The 26,050-nt window shown below is 36.1% G+C and overlaps 1 pseudogene; it reads right to left on the bottom strand.

The window, feature by feature from the left end:
• Nucleotides 1-1,847: 1,847 nt before the first annotated feature.
• On the bottom strand, nt 1,848-26,007 carry LOC139716041 (G-protein coupled receptor GRL101-like; annotated as a pseudogene).
• Between the last annotated feature and the right edge of the window lie 43 nt (nt 26,008-26,050).

The raw sequence follows: 26,050 nt of genomic DNA, 5'->3' as shown, positions 1-26,050 counted from the left end.
GGACTTTAAAAAAGTCCACATGATGTGCTTTTTAAGTACTTATAGAAGGGGTCTTTTTGAGGGTGTTCTAAATGTAATAGATATTGAAGAATTTTGGCGAGCGAGTGCAGCGAGCGAGCCGAAAATTTTTGTATTTCAGCTTACAAAACATGGAATTCTTGTCATTTTTGGTTATTAAATCTTCGAATGACAATTCTAATCAAGATATAGTGACGGTCTTATAGATAACGATTTATACCAACAGTGTTCAACCCCAATCCCATCCCGGTAGGGACTTTAAAAAAGTCCACTTGATGTGCTTTTTCGAGCACTTAAAAGTTTTTTTTTTTTGAGGGTGATATAAAATCTGATAAATTTTGATAAATTTTGGCGAGCGAGCGCAGCGAGCGAGCCGACAATTTTTGTATTTCACCTTACAAAACATGGAATTCTTGTCATTTTTTGGTTATTAAATCTTACAATTCTAATCAAGATGGGATAGTGACGGCTTCATAGATAACGATTTATGCCAACAAACTAAGGACTTGGAAAATACTCTAAATTACTACGAGTGAGTGACCCGAAATTTTTATATTTCCACGTCATCATTACGTTTTGTTCTTCTTTTTTTTTGGATAAATTTTGGCGAGCGGGCGCAGCGAGCGAGCCGAAAATTTGTATATTTCAGCGTTACAAAACATGGAATTCATGTTTTGTTTTTATCTTGTTTGATTTGGTTTTCTGTTTGCGCGTCAGCTTCGCGCGCGGTGCAGTAACGTAGTATTAACACGTACTGTACACGAGTTCTTTAGTGCGTATGATATTATGTAACTCCATAATGTATCATCATCCACACAAACATTAAAACAAGGAAGAGAGAGAAAAAAAAATGAACGCAAAAGAAAGGAAATGCGGAATTCAAAACGGAAATAAAAGCGGTAAAGACAGCTTTTGTTTCATTTGTCAACATCTAAGCATTGCTGAAGAGGGGTGTTGAATAGCTCAAACACCTCCCTCTTGCCCAAGGGGGGTGTTTGAACACCTTAAACACCCCCCTTTTGGCAAAGGGGGGTGTTTGAACACCCAAAACACCCCCCCTCGGTACGCCCTTGTGCGTGTGTGTGTATGTGTGTCTGACAAGCTATCTTAGGGTTGCTGTAGAAAGTCGGAATAAGGTGACATAGGGAGAGAGTGAGTGAGAGAGAGGTGAGTATTATCTCTCCTGTCTACAAGCCTGTTGGTAGTTCTACAAAAAAAAAAAAAGGTTCATTCGTTCCAAGAGGCATGATAACTTTTAAATTCACTGAGATAAGCATTTGTTATAATCAATGCTTTTTTTTTCATGCAATCCTTGTAAATGGTACTTGACAGTACCTCCACCTGGCAGCAAGCCTAGTATTGTTTTTTCATTCATGTTCCATATTCCACATTTCATACAAGTTTAATATTCCATTTGATTTTGAAAAAGAAATGTTTTTAACACAACTATCAGTTTGAAACAAAATTACACAAATGTATAAGGACGTATAACTGACTATAATATGAGGAACCCACTAAAAATCAAAGCTTGTACGATGTGGGTCATATTTAGCAATATGAATAAAAACATATTTTGATGCATTCAATACAAAACAATGAAATGGATGCCCCCCCCCCCCCCCCCGGGTTGATTGACGGATCATTCACCTAGTCTTAATACGCGAGGTCATCCTTTGTTTATTCATGAATTCTATAATTTGTTTCGTCGGGTCAAGTTTATATCCGTACTCATTATGTTGCATTGAAAAGGAGTGAAGTGCTTATTAAACCGACTGAGGAAAAAAGAAAGGTCATCTGTACCAACGTGCACATGTGCTATACAAATTAGTTCATAAGTACTCACTGCCGCATCCAACCTCGTCGGAAAAGTCGTGACAGTCTATGACGAGATCACACCTGGCAATCGACCTGATCGTCTGTAGTCCCGACAAACATATGAAGTCATCTAGAACAGCGCCTCCTATTGTCTCTGGTGTATTAATAAAGCATTTTGTTCTGTCAAAGCTGACGGGTGTTTTATGTCCATTTTTACCATTTGCGTAATGTAAGATGTGGTTATTTTCATGATAGCGGCGAAACTTTGTCATCGCATTTTCTGTCATTATAAAAATGATGCACAGGACAGAGTGGATAGGTGAGAATTGGGATGCGCGAGTTTAACTTTGGAACTGTTTAAACAGTGTCAAAGTCATGAAAGTTAAATGAGAGCATCCAATTATCATTGATCCGTTTATAAAATGGGCCCGTAAATACATGAAATTAAACTTTTTGCCCATTATGCGTCTAGTAGGCCTAAACTACAACACTGTACACGGCTTGAGCCATGCATTCGGATTTTACTGGAACCATGGCTAAGTGTGGATCAGTGAAAATCAATGCATAATGACCAATCAGATTGTAGAGATTCTAAAGCCCATTTTATAAGATGAATTACTATATCAGTTGAAATATTGGTTGAACACGAGAAGTTTATTTCGCTTTTCATCGGATGTGCCAGGAGACACTTAAAGGTGACGTCACATTGTCCCGAAATTGACACAAGATCTAGATGGTCATACTAATATTTGGAATTATAATTTCTCACGATAATCATGGCCCCGAACTTGGTTAACAACCGATCACTAGCCGAGGCAATATTGATGTCTACAGAAGGTCACACGATGGCACCTGATGGCACACTATCACACTAAAAGGCTCCATGAAGATGTGAATCTTTATCTTAAAATTAGTCTTCGCAAGATCCGCAAAAATAGTACAATTTATGGTAATATACCATAGTACATCATTATAACACAGTCAAGACTCACAAATGAACAAATAAACGAGATGATCATACTTACCATTATGGGAAAACGAATAAAAATCCAAGTCGAAACCAGCAAATTCTCTCATGACGTCACTCCAAAACTTAACTTTTGTGACTCCACCACTCGGTAGAATCAGTGACGTCACATTCCCGCTAACCAGCTCCAACGTGCTGATGTTACCACGAAGTCTGGTCTGGTGGTTAAGGGTGAGTTTGTCCCACATTCTCTCGATCTCCAGCATGTTCACTCGTATCAGAAGCTGAAGTGGAATGCAATTTGAGTTTCATTCAGTTTTATTTCTCCACTTGTATGAAAGAAATCAGTATGACAAAATCAAACATTTCACATGAAAATATAAACAAGAGTACTCATAAGAAATAGAAATTATGTGAATGATACGTACATGATTATTTCATGGTAATTCTGAAAGCATTCAAGTGGAGGAGACTGTTATCGATAAGCAATAATTATTCGTTTGACTTGGATAACGGCCTCTTGACATTTTGGTTTGTTACAGTTCTCTATCATTCTTAACTGAAGGAACGAACCACACACATAGAATAAATTTTGCTAACAACTTATGTTTATGTATGCGTATATACAACTGTACATGTACATGCATGTACGATGATGATACAGAAACCAATAGATTAGATCAAATCAAATAAAAAATCAAATAAATAGCATGATCTTTCGAGTATTTGAAGAGTTTGTTTGCAAAAACCGATAAGTCCATATTTGTCAAATGGAGATATTTGCGATTAAAGGTCAAGAAAAACAAGGAGAATAATAAAAAAATATTTGCTTCTTTTGACCACAACTTCAAAAATATACCTTTATATGTAGTGACCAATATATCATTTGAAAGGTATTATTTTGTACTTTATGACAGTGACCGTACTTCAAAATCTTCAAAAATGGTCTGCAAACAAATTCTTCATTTTCAATGTCATTTGACCGAGGAGGACAACACATGTGGGGGATATAGTATGGTTTTCCAGGCCAATTTCGAACTTTTGTCAGTCCATTTGATAGAAGGTTCCTTCAATTGAGCAAAAACCTCGTTATCGCACAGTCTGTCTTTCAAAATTGCAACTTGTGCGTTATTTAGCATTTCCATCAATGAAATCTGGACATGTGGATTTCGAATTCATAAAAAGGGCATTCAAATTGGCTAGACTCTACGTTCATTCAAATTCGCCATCACTCGCTGAAAAGGGTAGTATTTGAGTCATTCAATTTCGCTAATGGGCAGTCAAATTCCAAACATTTTCATTCAAATGTACGTCATGTTACATCTTTCTTTTTTTTGAAACGGTGAGAACATTTAAACGTGTATTTTTGTGTGACTTTTGTTTCATCCACACACTGTTAAGCAGTTAAAGTATCATATTTTTGACCCTATATAACTCGAGTTTGTTGTTCGGTAACGCCCCTTTTCTTTCATGCATGTATTTATAGGCCTACATGTATCAATACGACAGATTAACTTCATCTTCTTACATTCATGACAGCAATAGTTAGATACAGACGTATATCTCAAGAAGATAGAGAAAGAATCATAGGAACATTTGAGGATCATAACCTTGGACTTCCTAGAACTGGCCGACACACTCAGAATAAAGCGCTCAACGGCAAGATATGTTGTGACTACATGCACTATTTTCGGACTGGGAGACTCAATAATCACACTGAAAAAACTGGGGAGCTAAACTGTTGCCAAAATCTCTGAAATGAATACGAAAATATGAAATGTAATGATGCCTACAAAACAATAAATATGATGAAAAAAATAAAGAACCAAACCATAAACATGTGTGGTAAATTGACGGAAAAAGATGTTAGATTGGATGCCCAAAAATGAATTCGAATGAACGAGCGCAGCATGTACGTGATCACGTGCTATATCATTCTAAATTGAATGAATGAATAACGAAATGGTGGTAGTATTACGAATTTCAGTTGAAAAAAACTTTAATTAGAATGAGTTCAAAGGTAATCTGAATGGTCCAAAATGAATTTGAATGAAGAGATCATGAAATTGAAATACCGAACAGGCCATCTACGCTACATTTTGTTAAATTGAATACAGCAATATGGAATTAGACTGGAAAAAAAAAGTGCGAAATTGCCCGGGAAAACCTATATGATATTAGAGGCCTAACAAGACACAAACGAAACTACCGGACAAGAATTAGGGGAAACCAGAATAGGAAAAGTTGAGAGAAATGAAGAAAACGATAATGTTCTGGAGTTGGGAGCTTTAGACAAGAAAACAGAAGCAACTAATTTTCCAATACCTACAGATTTATATTTTAAACAATGAGAATTTTGTAGTGAACCAATTGTTAGGACTTGGGGGTAAAATGGATAGGTGAGCATAATTTCGAATGTGAGTGATATGAAACTTTCGAGAAGAACTGCACCGTTTTCATATCAAGTACATAACACACCTTTCAAAGCATTATTATATCTCTGCGCTGTGATCAGCCTGCATGTCATGCTCATAGATTCTTGAACGAGAAAACTTCAATTCAATTCAATTCAATTCAATTCTTTATTTTATTTTTCGACAAAAACATAATTATAGACATCACTATTGTGGTAACAGAGAACAAGGCGAGTAAAACTATGTCAAATGAAAAGAGTACAATAATTGTGGAACCTTACAAGGATTTTTCATGAAAACTGAAGTGATCAGAGGGAAGTAAACAATACCCAAAATTCAAAAAATGGAGAGACCCACTAAAAAGACAAAGCTTACAGAACTTCATTCTTGACATGATCAAAATAATGGCATTAAAAAGGAAAAAAAATCCGTCAGCTAATCATTCATATTCAATAGACATGACAGAATGTGTCCAATCGTCGAAATTGTCTTTATTGTATTTCGTGCATTCCCCTTATGTACGACTCAACGCGTATACAAGTTGCTTTCATTGTTGGTCAAAATTATATATTTCATGCCCATGGAAAGAAAAAAAAAGAGCATAGTTATGGAAAAGTACGCATTCCCTCTGCTTTTTACTGATATGTCGAGGATAACATTATCCCTACTACCTTCTGAAATGGGGTATTCCAAGTGCTCTTTCATGACGCTAGAAAAATGAAAACAATAAACGAATAATAGATATTGGATTTTAGTTATAAGTTCGCAATATCTTTGACCTACTGTGACATTTTTTTTTGAAGCGCCACGAGTAGCAAAAGGCATCAGGACCTGTTTGCTATACAAATAGCAACCATTATCATTGCTTTTATCACGAGTTCTTATAGTGTTCTTTTTCAAACGATGCGGAGATGCGAAAGTTTCAAAAATTCATAACTTGCGGATCACTGCGATTGTCTGAATTTCCTCAAAGAACAGATATGTTCTACTAATATTTCTTGATTTTATATTGGTTAAGGTTTCATTCCCCTTAAACTGTCAAAGTTTTGAAAGCATCTTGCTTAACCCCAATAGTCTTTGTCTTTCAGTTTATTAGTCGGGCTATCTATCGAACAATTTCTCTATAGCTACTTCATAAACAACAGCAATAACCCGAACCCCCCCCCCCCCCCCCTCATTGACACTACAGTTAATAGAATTGGTTACACCTAACAGGCTTCGACTAGCGATATACAATGTGGTAATAAAGTTGATGTGTGGGTATACCTCACAATATACCTCACATACATTTGTCTGTTTTTTTTTTTTTTTGGGGGGGGGGGGAGGCAGGTACACAGCGATCTTTGCGTGTGTTTGTGTGTGTGTGTGTGTGTGTGTGTGTGTGTGTGTGTGTACATGTGTGTGTGTAGTAAGAAATCATTCATAGTTTACCGGCTCGTCTTCTGAAGTTGTAACTGACCATTCTCCTCGGAAGTCCGGTGGATATTTGTCGGGTAGGTTTGGTGAAGAGATGCTCCAAGTATGACGAAAACCTTCACACTGCCCACAGCCTCCTGCGGCAAAAACATAAGAATCATACGTTTGTTCATAGTTCATTTTAGGGGTCTAGGCTTCTGGCAAACGGTCAAAGCACCAATCCTTGTTGTTTCTTTATGAGAGAAGCAATTTCTGAGAAATATCGGATATATTTTGTCCTAAATGGCTAATAAAGCGATGCTCCGCACACTTGAATGATGGGGAAAAAATCAAACGAACATAAGTATTGATACTGATGCGTGACGTGCAAAAATGCCACAATTGATCCAGATGAAAATACATGTTGATCGTTATTTCTAAAGTCTATGAAAAATACATTTTGTCAATGCAAATACATTTCGCCACGAACAGCAACGTGGCTAAACGCATCAAGGTTCATTCTATTTTCTAATATTTCTCATTCTCATTCTATTTGTCTATATTTGTAACAAAAAGCGTGTAAAGTCGTTTTATGAGTGAACCGGCTGATCTAGGGATCCATATTGAAATACTTCGGACATTAACAATATGCACTCAGAATGCATTTTAGACTTCAAGCGTACAAAACGTAAAACAGAATAAAAAAAGAAGAAGCACAATGTAAATATAGGGAAATGCAGGAAAAAAAGATGAGGTTACCGCAAAAAAAAAAAAAAAACTACACACACACACAGCTAAATTCCTTGTCAAATTAATAAACGTAGTGTAATATTTAGAGAAATACATTTGTACGAGGTGGAAAAATCGTGTTTTTTTCGTAGTTGCGAGAGAAGTATTTTTATCTTCTTGTTGTGGTGGATTGTTTTAATCTGTTTGTTTGGGAAATAATAATGTCCGTTTTACTTTCTTTTTTAAGGTTTTGGTAGGAATAATTTGTTCATATGCTTTATGCTCTGCTTTCTATACTGATTTTTGTTCTTTCCAGTGTTTAATGGCCTAATTCCTATAAACGGAATCCAGTAATTAAGATTGTTTGAGCAGATGGAATAATATGCATCTAATATGCATCCTATATAATGGTCTCCTATAGTCTCTCTTGGCAAGTATATCTGACCAGAGTGTGACAATTTGATTAAATTGGATGGAATAAAGCGTTTTGAGTAATTTAGATAAAACAGATTGATATCTTTCATGGGCTATAATAGATAATATGATTAAAGACTTAGCAATCAGTATTTCGTAACAAATTTCGTTTCTAAATGAAAATAATGTAGTAAACCGTGACTCAGAAAACAATTATTGTTTCAGTGAATATTGGTTTACTTTCTCTCGTTCGCTCACTTTGAATATGTCTGTCCCGCTCTCTTGCTCTCTTTTTTCATAACCACTCCGGTGTTTTAAGATTAATGGACGATTTGACAGTGACGCCAATAAGTATAACGATTTTCTTTTTGGAATTAAGGACGAAAACACAGATCACACACTCACATACACACATCATGTATTACCACGGTGCTTCCGACTCCTCTCAGAAATTTGTTATTAATGTTTATGCAAAAATGTGTCACCCTGGTGTATCTGACTCCCTTATGTAAGTTGCCACCTACCCTGAGCAAAATGTTATCCTTGTGTTTACACAAATGTGTTTCTACGGTGTTTTCGACCACCCCCAATAATTTATTGTCTGTTTGCCTTTGCAATTACCTCTCTGAACTGTTCAGTGCAATTGTGCCCTCCTATAGACTAGTAACAACCACATTCCCTACGCATTATGCTCACGCAGATACCGTTGAATTTTTGACATGCCTTGTTTTGCGTACGGAAACTGAACATTCTATAACTGTCTATTATCAGGGTAAATGTTCTTTCACCTATTTTCCTTTAAAATCCAACAGCAGATGTATTTTTGAGCACCTATTTTCTGTTAACAGCCTATCTTTATATTCACCTATTCTGTACCATGCACAATGATGAATCCAAATACCACTGTTAACTCGAACGCCGCTGCTGTTAGCATGCTTTATCCTCAGTCACTTGCTGATATGACACCAGTAATTTCAGTAAACAGCGAAGAGGGCGAAGATTCCGACATCGTCACTTTCTTAAATATGCAAACTTCTGAATTAAGACTAGATTTCGACTGTAACGATGCCGCAGTCCAAAATGTATTCACTCACTATCACACAGAGGATGCACTTCTTTCACTCACTCATAATGACGTAACTCAACTTTTTATTTCACATTTTAATATCAGAAGCTTAAATAAAAACTTTGATCAATTTCTTTCTTTTTTGAGCACGTTAAAAACCGAATATAATATTATCGGGCTCAGTGAAACTTGGTTAAAGGAGACATCACTCTCTTCGCTGCTTACAATAGACGGCTTTAGACTCATAACAAATAATAGAACATGGAAGAAAGGAGGAGGAGTCGGATTTTATGTGTCACAGAATTTAGATTGTGTTTTTTTTTTTTTTGGAAAATATAGCGTGATGTCAGAAGTTTTTGAGAGTGTATTTATTGAGGTCAAAACTTTAAATAAAGGTAATATTATAATTGGGGAGATTTATCGACCACCCAGTTCAAACCCTGCTGAATTTTTAGAGTTATTTTGCGGCCTTATTTCGAGTAGTTATTTTGATAGTAAGACATGTTTTGTCATGGGTGACTTTTACCTCAATCTTCTTAATTACAATGATAATCTTATGTGCGCAGATTTTCTGAACCTTATGTTGTCGAAATCATTTATTCCCCTTACAAGAAAACCGACTCGAATAACCGATGATGTATCTATTCTTATTGATAACATTTTTGTAAATGACTTATTTTCTGACATCACATCTGGCATAATAGTTTCTGACGTCACTGATCATTTTCCAATCTATGCCCTTGTGTCAAATTTTATGACTGCTAATGTTTCTCACACCCACAATCCGGGTATTCGTGTAATGTCTGAATCCAACCTCAATAAACTTAGGGAGAAATTAAGTTCAGAAGATTGGTCCACTGTATACTCTCAAAGCGATACTGATTTAGCATTTGAAAATTTTATGAATATTTTGACCACTAACTATGAATCTAGTGTTCCTTCGCAAGTCTTGGTCCACATCTTGCCAGTAAAATCCCGAAATCCCCAACTGAATATCACAGATATCTACGTAATAGGAATCCTCAATCAATATATTTTGAACCTATTGTTGAAGAAGAAATTGTTGATATCGTCAAGAATCTAAACGATAAAAAAAAGTTCAGGATATGATGGAATTACAAATTTTCTTTTAAAAAATGTTTTGAATCAAATCATTTCTCCTTTAACATACATTTTTAATCAATCTCTAGTTAATGGTAAAGTCCCCAATAAAATGAAAGTTGCAAAAGTTGTCCCTATCTTTAAGAAGGGACAGAAAGATTTGGAGAATAATTACCGACCAATTTCGTTATTGACTTCAATCTCTAAAATCCTTGAAAGGTTAGTTTACACGCGATTATTGAAATTTCTCACAAATCATAATATTTTATCAGATTCTCAGTTTGGTTTCAGAAAACATTATAACACAACCCATGCTTTATTTACTTTTATAGACAAAGTAGCTCATGCTATAGATAATTTTCAGCTTTTTCTTGATTTCTCTAAAGCTTTCGATACGATAGATCACGAAATTTTATTTTCTAAACTGTATCATTATGGAATTCGCGGGCCACCTCTCGAATGGTTTAAGAGTTACTTAACTGATAGAAAGCAATTTGTTAACATTAACGGCTATGATTCGCAGTTAAAACTTATTTCATGTGGAGTCCCACAGGGCTCCCTCGTGGGCCCACTTTTATTTATTTTATACATAAATGACCTTCAAAAATCTTCGCCAGTTTTATCATTTATTTGTTTTGCTGATGACACAAGTTTGTTTTTTTTTCACATCGAGACCCTAATACATTAATTGATATGATGAATACTGAGCTTAGGTCTGTGCAATCCTGGATTTATGCCAACAAATTATCCCTGGATATAGAAAAAACTTATTATATGGTATTCAGTAATTCTTTGAATGTTGTCCCACATGAGATCAAAATAAATGATGTATGTTTAACGCAGGTCAATAACGCAAAGTTTTTAGGGCTTTGGATTAACCGAGAATTATCCTGGAAAACTCATATTAATTTTGTAAGTAAAATTTTGTCCAGAAATATTGGAATTTTAAACAAGCTTAAACATTTGTTCCCTGTTTATATTTTGCAGAGTATATATTCTTCTTTAATATCTCCACACTTTAATTATGGAATTTTGGCGCGGGGAAATGCAATCAATTTACTATTAGATTCCCTTCTTCGTATTCAAAAGCTTGCAATAAGAATTATAAACCACACCGGATATTTTGCTCATACCAACTGTTTTTTTCATCAAAACAGAATTCTGAAAATTCCAGACCTATTTTATTATAATCTTGGAATTTTTTAATGTATAAACTAACAACTAATGAATTACCATCTGATTTTATTCACATGTTCAAAAGAAATCGCTTTATTCATAGCTACCCCACTCGTCAGAGTGACCCTTATCACCTTCCCCGTACTCGCACTATTTTTGCAAAGAAAACAATTATGTTTACTGGACCCAGATACTGGAATGACCTCCCTCAAGATATTACTTCTTCCTTATCCTTATTCACCTTCAAACGCAAACTAAAACGGCTGTACTAGTGGATAGACACTACCAGGCTCTTAGCAACATTTTTTTTTTAATACCCCCAGTCTTTTGTCTTTGTCTGCAGCTCCAAGCTATTTAACGATACCGTTATAGCACTTTGTGTGTGTGTGTGTGTAAACACGGCGAAATATGTACAGTCTCGTAAAAGCGATACTAAAGTATTCATGTGGTTCGATAGTTCGTTTTTTAATACTGATTTTGCACTGGTACAATTTAAGTTGGTCGAGATAAACATGTCCGTTCTCCCTATAATTTCACGCCTATAAATTCGGGAACCTACAGTTTTTACAAGCATCATTGCTTTTATGTAAGCCCCATCATATTTCTGACATTTATTTGTGATATCCTCAGATGATAACGACCATTTATATTTGTGTGTCATGTTTGTTTGTCTTTTTGTTTTCAAACATAAGATATGGTTGTATATATTTTGTACTTTTGTTTTATTGTCAATCATTTTGTAATCCCATCACTGAGAAAGTGGAAATATGAAATAAACTTGAACTTGAACTTGAACATCAGCCAAAATACTATCTTTGATCATTATCAAAATATCCATCACCGTTTTAGGTTTGTTTGTTCATCAGTCTATTTGTCTGTGTTGTTTTTGATATGATATTGTTTGTAATAGAAAAATATATTGCGGATTTGAGTAAATAACCGGATATTTGGTATTTATGAAGTAATAGTGAGGATTTAACTGATTTATCAGTTTTTGAGCCATAATTTTTATGATTGTTATAGCAGAGACGGGTAGATTTCGCTTTTACCTTTTTATTTCGAATATTGTTTTGTTATGGTAACCGCATTTTTTTTTTATAAAGAAAAACAATGAGTATGGATTGAGTTGATCTCTTTTTCATTTCAGATTTTTGATTTGAGATATAGTTGTTTTTTTTCTGATAGATGTAGTTTTTTGATATGTAGGCCTAAAAGATATGCTTTATTTATGTTGAAGGATAAGCTGTCATGATGATAATAATTGTTTAAAAGAAAAGAAAGAAATATTGTTTATTTTATTGAAATTTGGCACACGTGATTAATGTGATGTTTAGGTGTGATTTTTCTTTTTTAAATCAAAATTGATATATGAAGATGAAATAGTAATTTTATTTTTTTAATGACTAGTGGTGTAATGATATGTTGACAGTGAATTTTTTTCCCCTTTTCCTCATTTCTTCTTTTTTCGTTTTTCTTTTCTTTTTGAAAAAGTAATCCGAGTATTGATGGGCTGGTACCTTCACTGATTTCATTATCAGTTGTAATAGTAATTATTTTTTTTATTCAGTGTTGAGCAGTGTTGCCATGTTGACAGGATAATTTTTATCTCCTTTTTCTTTTCGTTTTTGTAAAAGCAAATTCAGAATTGATTGGGCTGGTACCCTCATAGATTGATCAGGTACCCTCATAGATTGATCACTTCTTGTGATTTAACACATGTAGCCACTGTAATATTTGTTCTTTTTTATGTCATGTCGTTATATCATTGTTTGTACAGAGCACCGAAATAATCTGTCTGTTTTAATAACTATGGTTGTAAAACATGTGCAATTCAGCCTTTGGCTGCCAGACATGATTTTTAATAAAACGTGTTCAATTCAATTCAAAATAAAGTGACTACTCTGACGTGTCACCTATATCAGTAGTATTTCTGGCTGTTTGTAAGTAGGATAGGAAATAAGGAGAGTGTATGTACGGATAAAAAGAAACACATGTACATGATATGCGACACAATTTGATGGATCCATCGAATCAGTGTAACGCTTTATAAAACGTGCCTGCACCTTAACGTGTATTTATAACATCGGCTTAGTTGACATTTAAAGTTTATTCTGTGGTGTCATTGTTAATAATCGTCCAATCTGAAAAGCAGTATAGATAATCCCAGCTTTATCCACCAGAATCCATATCCATAACCTAAGTCGCACCGGCATTGCTTACGAAGAAATAAAAAGAACAAGTTGATAAAGGCAGGGTTTTATTCGTTGAATCTCAGAGTTTTAAAGATATAGGCCTACATATTAAGTTCGATCTTTCTTAGAATAATAGAAAGTAGAAAGTAATGATTTGGAAAGTAGGAAAGTAGAAATAATTTGTAAATCATACCACGAATGTGATTGCCGAGGACGAGGCTGATAAGTGTCAGGCGACAGACAAGGAGTGGGCTTCCCATCGCACCGGGGTGAGAGGAGGATCTCAGCAGAGTCTTATGAACCTTAACGACGGTTGCCCTGCAACTTCGGCTGACTTAAAATACCAATACGAGGCGATCTTATTCATGAAGATCTTTTTATACGTTTGGATTGCGCCCGCGCGCTGGTGCACCGCAATTTCGTCAGAGCGCCTTTTTCGGCAGCAAGTATGTTCTTATCCTTGCTATCTTTTCACTCTCCTTATTAGCATATAACGTGAGAGGGGGTTGGACCAATCTCTTACCTGCACTAAGCTAGAATGGATTGAGATATTTTCCACTTGAGTAGGACATAGCAGCAAACTCAAAACATATCGCAGAATAAAAAGCTATAATCTTCCACTCAAGCGAGTACAAACAGCGCATCAATGTGGGGGGCATCGTTGAATGCGCAACTCACGAATTTCCCCTCACATCAGGGAGATCCAAGTACGGATCCAAAGAAAAAAAAAAGAAGATCTTTCTTTCCTTCGGCATTGCTAACTTACAAGTTATCTTAAAAGTTCTGAAAATAAAACACAAAAAGTGTTTTACGAGTATAACTTTCTCTGTTATACGAATTAGCAGAAATAATATCACGTGACAAAGTTAATCTCGAATGTCAAGTGAATGATTTAGTTCATTGTTTGTGTTAAAGAAAAACAAGTACCATCTATATTTCTTGCTCTTCCAACCACTTCATGCTATAATAGGGACTGTTCCTTGAAACAGACATGATCATCATCATAAACACACTAAAGATTAGTTATAGTTAAAGAATAACAAATTGTTGGGAATTCTCGAATTTGCAGTTTCAACAACAAGCAGATTTGAACAATAATTAGGTCTATCAGAATGGCATTGGTCTAATGAGAGACTAGTTCTGCCAATGATCCTTACGGAGGACCAACAACCATAGTAAGCTTAAAACTACATAGAAGTTCTTTAACCCTTTCTGTGCCAGAGACTTTGGACAGTGTGTTCAATACTTTGATGTCTCCAGTGCCAACCAGCACTCACTAGACACATAATAGGGTTAAATGAGATTATTATTACACGGTTAGATGTTTAGATGTAGATTATTATACACGCAGCAATTTCTTTTTCATTCACAAACGACTGGGGAGCTAATACTGATAATAACCGACTTGGTACATGGATGAGTTTCAGAGCCCGTGTGTACAATCCAATAGTATTGAAATCATCCTGTATTGTTCTTCCTTTGATGCATTTTAAAAGAAAGGCGTCGACAATGAATTGAAACTTGCAGCTCATATCCTACGAATGGGACATTGATGAATGGGAAATAATGGACCCTGCTAACTGGTTAATCAGCCATTGATGATTTTCTTTGAACGCACCAGACAATAGTGGACGTGACAGCATCATTTTCTTTTATTCGTTACAACAACAAAAGAAACTCAGCAGTTATATCTTTAAACATTCAAAAACTTTAGGAAATCTATATATGAAATTCAAAGGGATTTTTATCAGAGAAGTGGGGGAAGGGCAAGAAAGCTTTCGAGCAGCTTTTCTCTTCTTTTTTCTCCTCCCAAATGAAAATGCATCCTCTCGTTCGAGCCTCAAGTAATTGTACAAAATGGTCGAGAAGCTATTTAAGAGCACTAAGTGCTTTGTTATTCTTCCTGCTCATATGTGCTATAATAATTCAATCACGATTTTTTGAGTCGCAAATACTTTCAACTCACAGCACAAAGACATTCCTTCCACTCTTCTCAAAAGCTCGTTTGCCTTCCTGCCTCCTTCTCTTCCTCTTCATCATTGCTTACTGAAGAAAGAAAATGTCAGCAGGGAGGGGACCTCCCTGAACAATCGTATAGAGTTTTCACATGCTATAAAGCGCTCAGTCATCAGAGCAAGCAAGAAGGGTGTAAGTAAAATCACACAAACTGCAGTAGTACTCGAAAGTGGCGTTGACCTCATGAGGAAAAACATTCAGAATCTATAAACTTTCTGAAAGCTGCTAGTCAAGTGCTCTGTCATTGTGCTAGAAAAGTGATTTTTTTTTTTTGTGGAATTCACTTATTATTTTCTCTATATTGTTGTCATAACATCTAGTAGTCTCGTCATCCAGAGGTTCCAACACAAAAATTTTAAAAATTCATAACTTTTGCATCGATTGTCCGATTTTCCTCAAACTTTCACTGATGTGTTCTACTATTAAATGTTGCTCCTTTTACTAAATCCATATTTCTCTTTGGGTGTTGGGGCCCACAAAGCGTAAGCGACCCCAAGTCCCATGATAGGCAGGCGGGTGTGCGGTACGTGTACCGGGCGCTCGAACAGTTCTGGTCGAGGCGAGGATTTAGCTTTTAACGTTTTGCGAGATATTCAGAAACCACTCTATGGGATGTCAAAGAGCACGCAATTCTAAGGGGTATGAAAAGTTTATTTAATGAAAATCGCTTTTGATATGGCTTAGATATCCAAAAACAAGGTGAAACAAAGAGATACTAATAGAGTTTTGGCCTGTCGCCTTTTATTTTTTCCACTTTTTTGGATATCTCAGCCATTTGAAAACCAATTTTCATCAAATAAACGTTGAATCCTTCTTAAAATTACATGTTCTTTCATATTTCATAAGAGGTTTCTCATTATCTCACTTAGGAATTTTCAAAACATGAATCCCTCACCTCAACCAATACTGTACAGTCCCTTTAATAATACACGTGAGGTTTTTTTTTTTTTTTTTTTTTTTTTTTTTTTTTTTTTTTTTTTTCGTGCCAGGATAATTACCCCCCGAGGGCAATCTGGTTCGTAATAAGGTCAGAGTAAAGATTAGGATTTGGTTTAGGTTAAGGATTAGGATTAGGTTCAGGATTAGGATTAGGGTTGAGGTCAGGGGAAGGGTCTGGGGTAATTGCCCAGGGGGTAATTGCACTAGACCCATTTTTTGCCCCCTCAGTCATGCATTTGTTGTTGTTATGTCGGACAGTCCTGGGAAAAGCCTCTGGCTGATAGGACATCAAGGGTTAACCTTTGAAGTGAGAATATGCATAAACGTTGAATAATCAAAATTAATAGATCCCAATTATAAGAATAAGCGATAAAATACGATGCCATCAGAGCAACAATTTGATCAATTAGAACAACTTTTAGTCAGCAACGAATTCTTTGACAGCAATCTGGCCATATGTATATAGGCTTAAATACTATGTTCTGAAATGAATATGATTACAAGTAATTATACACTCATGACATCATCATTTTGACTACAGTTCAAGTCTCCGTGATAAAGACAACAGAAATCCATTTCTACTCACAAGAAGTTTATATTATTTATTCATGCAAACAGTACGGTGCATATTTAATTATAAAAAAGCATTGACCCGAAACGAAGAAACTCTGTCACATAATCATATTATTGTGAGCAATATTTGAGATCAGGTCGAGGATTGCTAATCAATCTCAATTCATGCAGCCGGTATACTCAAAATCTGAAGTCATACCCGCACATTAGACATCAAACATCATAGATCTGTCCATACCAAGAAGGTCATACAACTTTTGTACATGTAATTGAAATGACCGACTCATCTATTTGATAATTACTTGAAGAGTTTGTTTGCAAAAACCGATAAGTCCATATTTGTCAAATGGAGATATTTGCGATCAAAGGTCAAGAAAAATAAAGGGAATAATAAGAAATTTTGTGCTTCTTTTGACCATAACTTCAAAAATGTACCTGTATGTGTAGTGACCAATATATCATTTAAAAGGTATTATTTTATACTAGTGACCAATATATCATTTAAAAGGTATTATCTTATACTTTATGACAGATACCGTACTTCAAAATCTTCAAAAATGGACTTATCGGTTTTTGCAAACAAACTCTTCAGTAGTCTTACAAAATATCGTTTTCAGTATAATTGCTGTAACTAGCATTGTAAATTTCGTTGAAATATTACACTAATCTTTTTTTTTTAATAATAGTGCAATGACTTACAGTTAAATCCGTGAAGACACATGAACAAGATGAAGAGTTTATCAAGTTTTTTTTTCTTTCTTTCCTTCTTTTTGTGCTTGTGACGTACCACTGATATTGTATTACCCGTAGGAAAAATATCATGGCAAATGGCTCGTATAAATTGTATAATGCACTAGATAGGTCTCTGCAGATTTCGAGAAAACGCCACTGTCTTTGGCAAGATAATGTGTGGATAAGTGTAATAATAATTCTACCAGCCGTTTATATCATAGTTTTGGAAAAATAAAGAGAAAAACAAATAATGCGAGCTTCGTGCTCCTTCCAACTCTAGTCACCTTACATGCAGGGTGGTGCTTAATACCATCCAAATAACACTTCATGTTTTGATGCTCCTATAAAGTTTACAGACTAGCTGGGTTTTCTTCTAAGTTTACATAACCATCAGTGAATATCATACATATTTATGAAATATTCTTGGAATTTATCATGCATTCATCAGTTGAAATACATTTTATCTGCACTTCTCTTCATTCTTTTTTTATTTCAGTTAGTTTTTAACGAGCTTTCACTCCATGAGGAGCGTTAATTCTTGGTATCGCTTTATGTGCAGAAAAATTATGTGCACGCTGAAGAGCCCTGTCACAGATGCACTGTGGGATTCCTTGGTTATATTGTCGCTTCCGGTTGTCTCGCGCGCGTCCCAGTTCTCATACGATTCAATGGAGTTATTTGTCTGCTTTTACGTTGTTACTCCTTTTTTTTTTCCTTGGCTATAATTCAGCTTTAAAAGAGTTGAGAATTTCTAAATTTTACTGATTTGCGGTCATTAAAGTCATGGCTCACAACTGCAAGGCTTCAGTGTGCTGGTCACATGATGGAAAGCGAAGAAATCTTCAACCAAAACTACCCCTGGATAAAGACAGGACGTGACCTGAGTGCATAATTATGCAGTCAAAAGCGGGACAAGTTTGTCCCTGTGCATGAGTATCCCATAATGCCTGTAAAACGCTGCTCTGCGCACCGAACCTAGGTATTGGTGATACCGAGAATTGGGACTGATTGAAAACCAGACAGTCTCACCAACTTAAAGTTATTAAAGGGCCCCTGTAATCCAAATGCATGTTGATTTGCGTGGACTTATGATACCCTCAACATCACTTTTGCGGTGAAACCAATATCTATTTAGAAACATACCATAATCTTAACAAGTTTTTCTTCTATTTTTCTTCAGATTACTTGGGAACGCCAAAAAAAAAAAAAAGAAATCTTTCGAAACCAGTATTCCTCAGATGACCTCATCTGTCAATCATTGCTAAAGTACTGAAATGTTTAACAAGAGACATTGGAATGCACCTTCCCCTCAACTCAGCATAACTTGCATGTTTCTGTATTATCAATGTGACTAACAAAAGAGTAATCTGAAGAAAAATAGAAGAAAAAAATCGTTAAACTATATGGAATGTTTCTAGAGATTCGTTTCACCGCAAAAGTGGTGATGAGGCGTATCCGGGCAATTACCCCCAGAGGGCAATTACCCCGCGGCTAAATACTGGTCAGTAGTAAGGTTTATTGCGTTAAGATTAGGGTTGGGATGAGGTTTAAGGTTAGGAGTTTGGGTCAGGGTTAGGATTAAGTTCAGGATTAGGATTATAATTAGGGCCAGAGGAAGGGGCCGGGGCAATTGCTCAAGGGATAATTGCCCTATACAGACCCATGTTGAGGGCATTATAAGTCAACACAAATTAATATGCATTTGGATTTCACGGAACCTTTTTAAGTGATGGCCACACGTCTGTGAACGAGGTGTTTATAATCTGTTCTCACTGCGTGAAGTAGTTCTTATAAATCAGAGAACAAGGAGAACGTTTCAGGAGTTTGTACAAATTTCCTGCACGTAGTATCGATTTTAATTAGACTATTGAAACTTTGTTCGTTTATTTCTTTTTATCCCATACACACACCGAAAATACACAGTACTTGGTATGTCAGTTCGAGGTTCTATTACCTTCTCATACTAAAGAAGCGTTAATGATGTATTCAACATAATTTATCGTAGTCTTCATACACGTCGTAGGGTGTCTCATGTGCCTAAAAATATTTTTCCATTACTGATGATTCCTTTTCCCTTCTTTACCCGTCTCTTTCTTTTAATTAAAAAATAATGTACACATAATGATTAGAAAAGAGTTCAACTTTATCCACTGCCAGAATGTCCAAAGCCGTAATTGTAACAGAAGAATTAGGATGCGGTGAATCTTGAAGGCTTGTTTTTTTTCTTCTTTGAATTTCTGTTTACGAGACATGGCGTCCACCATTGTGTACAGGTAAGGGTTAATTGATTAGTTAATAGGTAGGACAAAGACCACTAGCCAGGCGTAGACGTCCGAGCTGAGTGTGACAATGTTACTCTGGACTAGTATTCCTAGAATGATGATAGGCATCCAGCAAAAGAAGTCCGTACCGACCAAGAGTGACATCTTAGCAGCCATCTTGATTTCAGCTCCTTCACTGTTTCTGCGTCCCGCCTTGTTCCTGGTAACCCGCACCCAGATGAAAATGATGATGTAAGTGATGAGTACGACGGAGAAACAAAAGAAGTTGACTCCAAGAAACAGGACGATGGAAAACTGCCAAGTTGACTCCGATGCCGCCGCAACGGTGGCATACCGCGCAACACCAATCTGAGCGAATGTGCGTTCGTCAACGATGCTATTGTGTCCAGAATTCTTGCGAATCAATGGCAGGCCCACACAAACGTCACTCAGTCCATAAGCGTCGGGGTTGAGGTAATTCAGTACAACAGCAAAGATGCTCAGGAGGAGGGCCAGTCCCCAGGTCGCTCCTTCAACCGCACGAGCTGATTTTACACTATGAAAGGCGATGTTCACTGAACGGAAAGAGAACGCAAATGACTCGTTCGAGGCTGATGATGGTAATCAAGAAAACTGACGTCTCGCTGCTGAGTACAGAGATGAAGCCCGCCGCCTGACAAATGCTGCTGGGTCGCCACTCTTCGGCCCGCCCCTCCCAGAAGTAGGAATCCGAAATTACGATGTCCATAATGGCTAGGATCAGGAGGTAGATTCCCATTAAGAAGTCAGAGATTGCAAGATTCAAAATTAGGACGGACTGGACTTTGGCCTTGTTATGTGAAAACTTGATTCGCAGTCTCTGAACAATTACGGAGGAGTTTCCGATAAGTGCGCTGATCCCAAGAATCCAAATGAAAATCTTGATAGGAGGATTCTGTAGGAAAGTCATTCGACAGGTGAAGAGGGGGTGCGCTGGTTCCCCCCAACGTACGCACAGAGTCTCCTGGAGATATGGAACATATGCGTGGGTCGTAGACGTATCTAAAAATGAAAGGAATATAGTCTGGTGCCAAGTCAGATTTTGGGCCTAACCTTGTTTCACCTGTCTGCCCGATGTTATTTGATGGTTTTCCCCTATTTCGAGGGTGCTGAATCCGAATCTGAATAATGCAACTCTTGCATCCTTGAGGGTTTTTGAAATATTCAAGAAGGCCGCAAATATGGCCGCCAAAATTCCGAAATTTTCTTATGAATGGTGAAAAATCGGACAGGAAAATTAAGTTGTACCGTATTTCGAGGGTTGTGTATATTAACTTTTAGATGATAAAAAGTTGAAAAGATTTGATGGTTTTAACCTATTTCGAGGGTGATGAATCCGAAAGTGAATATGACAACTTTTGATCCCTGAGGGTTTTTGAGATATCCAAAATGGTAGCCAAAAATTGAAATTATGATATAAAGTCTTTCCGTTAAAAAAAAAGAGAATAAATTTATATATTTGTCCTATTTCGAGAGTGCTGAATCCGAATCTGGTTGGTGCAAGTATTGTATCAATGAGGAGGTGTTTTTTTTTTCTTCTAAATCCAAGTTTGCTGCCAAAAAGAAAAATTCCCATTTAAGTTTATATTTCCTAGAAATTGTGTATAAATGAATACGACATTAATGTTGTTACACTTTACGAGGGTGCTGAATCCAAATGATTGATGCAACTCCTGCATCCGAGATTTTTTTGACGTATTCAGTATTCTTATATCCATTTTGACAGCCATTTTAAAGGGGCATTTCAGACGATTTTCATAATTTCACATCAAGTAGTATATAAATCATCAGTTCCATGTATACACTAGAGAAATTTATTGTGGTTCTTGAACAGAAAGAAAAACAAACAATGCTCTGAAAAACCAAGAACGAACAAAGATGATGACATAGGAACCTCACACAATTCAGAAATGTAGCAATGTAATCCATTTCAATATAACGTGCTTTACAAGTTTACCTGTGTAGAATTATGCATGTTTAATTCTTTTGTTCTGCTTCCTTGAGCCCCTACTCATGCATTATTGTATTGAGGTTGCCATGTCATCATTCTTGTTCATTGTGATTCGTCATAAATTTTGAAAACACTCCTATTCCTCGTCATCATCGCTACAAATTCTGAAACAAGCTACCAAGTAGTTATAACCAATTGTTCATATCGTCTGTTGAGAATGAGAAGGGCGTTAAGTGATCTTGAACACTATGGGTTTTGTGGCAACTTAACGCCCTTATCATTCGCAACCGACGATATGTGAAAATCTGATAATCATCCGGAGGTCTCCTTTAAATATCTCAAAAGCCTCCATAATGCAAGAGTTGCATAAACCAGATTCGGATTGAGCATCCTTGAAATAGGGTGAAACCATCGATTTGTTTCCAATTCATTCATATTTTTACAAGGAAATACTTTATCAATATTTCAATTCTTGACGGCCATTTTGGATAACTCAAAAACCTGAGGTATGCAAAAGCTTTTTGTTTTTCATCAAGGCTCGGATTCAGCACCCTTGAAGTAGGTTGAAACAATTAAATTTTCGATTTTTTTTTTCTCCATGAGAAGGAAATGGGAATTTCAATTTTGGGCAACCATCTTGAATACCTCAGAATCCCAAAGGATGCAAAGGTTGCATCATCCACATTCGGATTCCGCACCTTTAAGATTTAATTTCTTTTTTTTTCTTTCTTTCTTTCTTTTTTCCCCTTCCCAATTCCCTTCCCAAGTACTGGAACGATCTCCCCATAGAACTCGCAGGTTGTTTGTCTTTGTCGACCTTCAAATACAAATTAAGACATAAGTTATTGAATAATTACATTGCGTAATTCCATTGAAATTTCCTTCTTTCTTGTTTATGTGCCTTTTCCTGCTGTGTTGGTTGTTGTCATTGAATAAACGGAAGTGCAGAAGAATTCGTTGAGAGTTTGCCGCAGTCGTTTCCAGAAATTCCAAAAGAAAATCAGTCTTGAACCGTCGACCATCTACATTTGTATACAAATTTTTGATCATCATTAAACCCTAGACGACTATGGGAGACGTCATCCGGTGTCAGAATTCACGACAATGTCATGAAACCATAGGAAGAGGGTGGGGGTATTGACGATCGATTGTAGTCTTTACATTGTGGGGGTATTTGGTATCCCAGACCACGAACAAGAACGCGGTCTCCTTTAGTTTGTAATGCAATCCGCTTGCATAAGATTGTCCTTAGTGTGCTAAAGCTGTAGTTGGAATTCGTTTGTCTCTGCGTGTTTATAAAGGCAGCTGGCAAGGATAAGATTACTTTAATACTCCAGGACCATTCATACACAATTAATGGCGTCTTAAGGTTAAAATTCCAATGGGGCTAATAGTCTATGGTGCCACTACATTGCATTTGCGGACATTCATTTATATCGTAGTAAGAGCTTAGTCTCCACTTACCAGTTGTTTTTCAAGATTATCGTATAATAAGCAAATGCTGTCTCCTTCAATCGTCTCTTGTTTTCACACTAGTGGCTGGCAAGAAGAGACTACCACTTCTGATCAGTCATGCAGAACGTTCAGAAGTCAATAAAAGAAATGCACCCCCCGGATGGTCGGGCGGAATTCTCCCTGGTGGTCGCCATGAGTGGACGTGTATCACAAACGCTCTCCAAAAACCATGATAATTGACCATCACGATGACCCACACCAATACACACAACACCCAACATCTTATCTCAAACACACACCACCCAACGCTATTATCAAGTATTATAAGACCTTGCCCCCGTTATTAACACAACACACCACCATAACGCAAACTTACATACACAGACACCCACACCAACCACAACCCAGCATTGCACTTCATTTATCTCAAACACACGCTGTGCGTAACCTCCTATCCTGAATCCAAGCAACGGCCCCCGTTTGTTTGTTTTATTCTGAGGGCATAGAAGGACATCATTCGAGCCTAATGGACCCCAGCTTGCATGCATTCAATTTTTTGTTTTTGTGCTATGTCGGACAAGCCTGGAAAAGCCTCTCTCTGTAAAGGGACCACCTTTGTATAATGAGAATTAAGCAATAGAATACGATTCATTATTCATTATCTTAATTTTCAACAATCTTGACTGACATCTTAACGAACATTTTCATCGAAGGGACCACCTTTGTATAATGAGAATAAGCCATGAAATACGATTCCATTATGTCAGCGGTTAGAACATTATCTTAACTTTCAATCTTAATCATTCATTATCTTAAATTTCAACAATCTTAACTGACATCTTAACGAACATTTTCATCTGGACAGTATTTAAAGATTTAAAGATTTAAGATTTAAAGATTTAATCTTAATTATTCATTATCTTAATTTTCAACAATCTTAACTGACATCTTAACGAACATTTTCATCTGGACAGTATTTAAAGACAATAATATGATTACAAGCAATTGTGATAGTAGTAATTGCATGTATTTACGTGTGTATGCATATGTGCATTAAACTGTACAAATAGATTATTATATAAGTGGTCAACGATTGTATTTGACTAAATATTTGTCGTTGTCACAGTGTCATAACTATGTTCTCAGTGAAAAAGAAACCACATTTCTGTCTTCATAAATATAAAGACAATAAATACTCATAGTATCATCTTTATTATACGATAGTACAAGTCTTCGTGATCATGACAATACAACTTCGTTTTACACACACACACACACACACACACACACACAAGTTGATTTATTCACATGTGCACATTTATGGTGCACATTTATCTAAGCAGTCGAAAAGAAGAAATTCTGTTACATAATATCCAATACAGCTTCGTTTCAAACAGCACAAAAATAATTATTTATCCAGGCAGAAAGTGCTTTGCAAATTGAACAAAGCACTCGAAAATATAAATTCTGTCACATAATTGTAAGGAATGCTTGAGTTGATCCAATTAATGTCAATTCACATTGCCGATTTACTCAAAATCTTAAGTTATACCCACAAATTAGAAATCAAAGTACAATATCACAGTACGGCAATAGACTTTTCCATAATATCAAGAAGAACATGCATGTAATTGAAACGACCGACTCATCTTTTTGATGATTAGTTATTAAACATTACTTTCAATGTAATTGCCGACAAAATCAGCATTAAAGTGTAAAGAAATAGTATTGAAGAAAATTGAAGAAATGCACACCTCAATCTTCACCCCTCTGATTATTTTCTTGCTTAGATGAGCATTGTAAATTTAGTTGACATGTTCCACTAAATGACATATTATTATCTTTTTTCATCTTATAGTGCAACGACTTACAGTCAAATCCATGACCACACACAATACACAGTTATCAAGCTATTGTTGTTTTTTTTCACTTGTGACGTACCACTGACATTTCACATCTACGACCAAAAAATAAAAAATCACGAGAAATTGCTCGTGTAAACACGCAGCTGCTATACAACTCCATGATGTAATGCACTTTAAACATCTCTTGCGCATTTTGAGAGAAATGACCTTGCTGTACAATTCAAAGCTTGAACATCAAACACATCAAAATGCGTATGCTTTTCACTCTGTACTGCCAAATAACTGTGACAGCGTAAAGATATACCTGTAGTATGCATTGTGCAACAATTTTTACAGATCTTCTAGGAATGTGCTAAAAAGCAAATTTTTTAACCTTTATGCCTATGTTTCTAGCAACTTAGATCATAATTGGTACGCTACTGCTTTTGGAAAGATGATGTGTGGATAAGAGGATAATTCTACCTGGCGTGTATATCACAATTTGACAAAATCAAGAGAAAAACAAATCGCAACTTCGTTCTCCTTCCAACTCTTGTCACCTTACATGCAGAGCGATGCTTGATACCATCCAAATAACACTGCATGTTTTGATGCTCCTATAAAGTTTACAGACTATAACATAGCTAGATTTTTCTTTCAAGTGTACATAATCAACAGTTAGCATCATACATACATATTAGATACTAATTTCAATATCTTGATTTCTCATTTGTAACTGTTTTACGTAGTCCTATTCATCTGTTTCATATTCATCTTATTTGCTCTTTTTTCACTTTTTTTTATTTTAGTTATTCTTTAACGGAACTTTCACTCCACGTAAGACGTTAGTTGGGACTGACTGAAAACCAGTTCCCACCAAGAAGTCATAAATTTTCTCCACTTTCTCCATTCGTAAAAGACATGACAGAAGTAGAAGTAGAATGCGGTAAATT

The sequence above is a fragment of the Diadema antillarum genome, unplaced genomic scaffold (genome assembly GCF_040938485.1).
Source record: "Diadema antillarum isolate AM-2024a unplaced genomic scaffold, OU_Dant_1.0 scf00000060, whole genome shotgun sequence".
Classification (NCBI taxonomy): domain Eukaryota; kingdom Metazoa; phylum Echinodermata; class Echinoidea; order Diadematoida; family Diadematidae; genus Diadema; species Diadema antillarum.
This window is presented reverse-complemented; position numbering and strand designations above follow the sequence as displayed.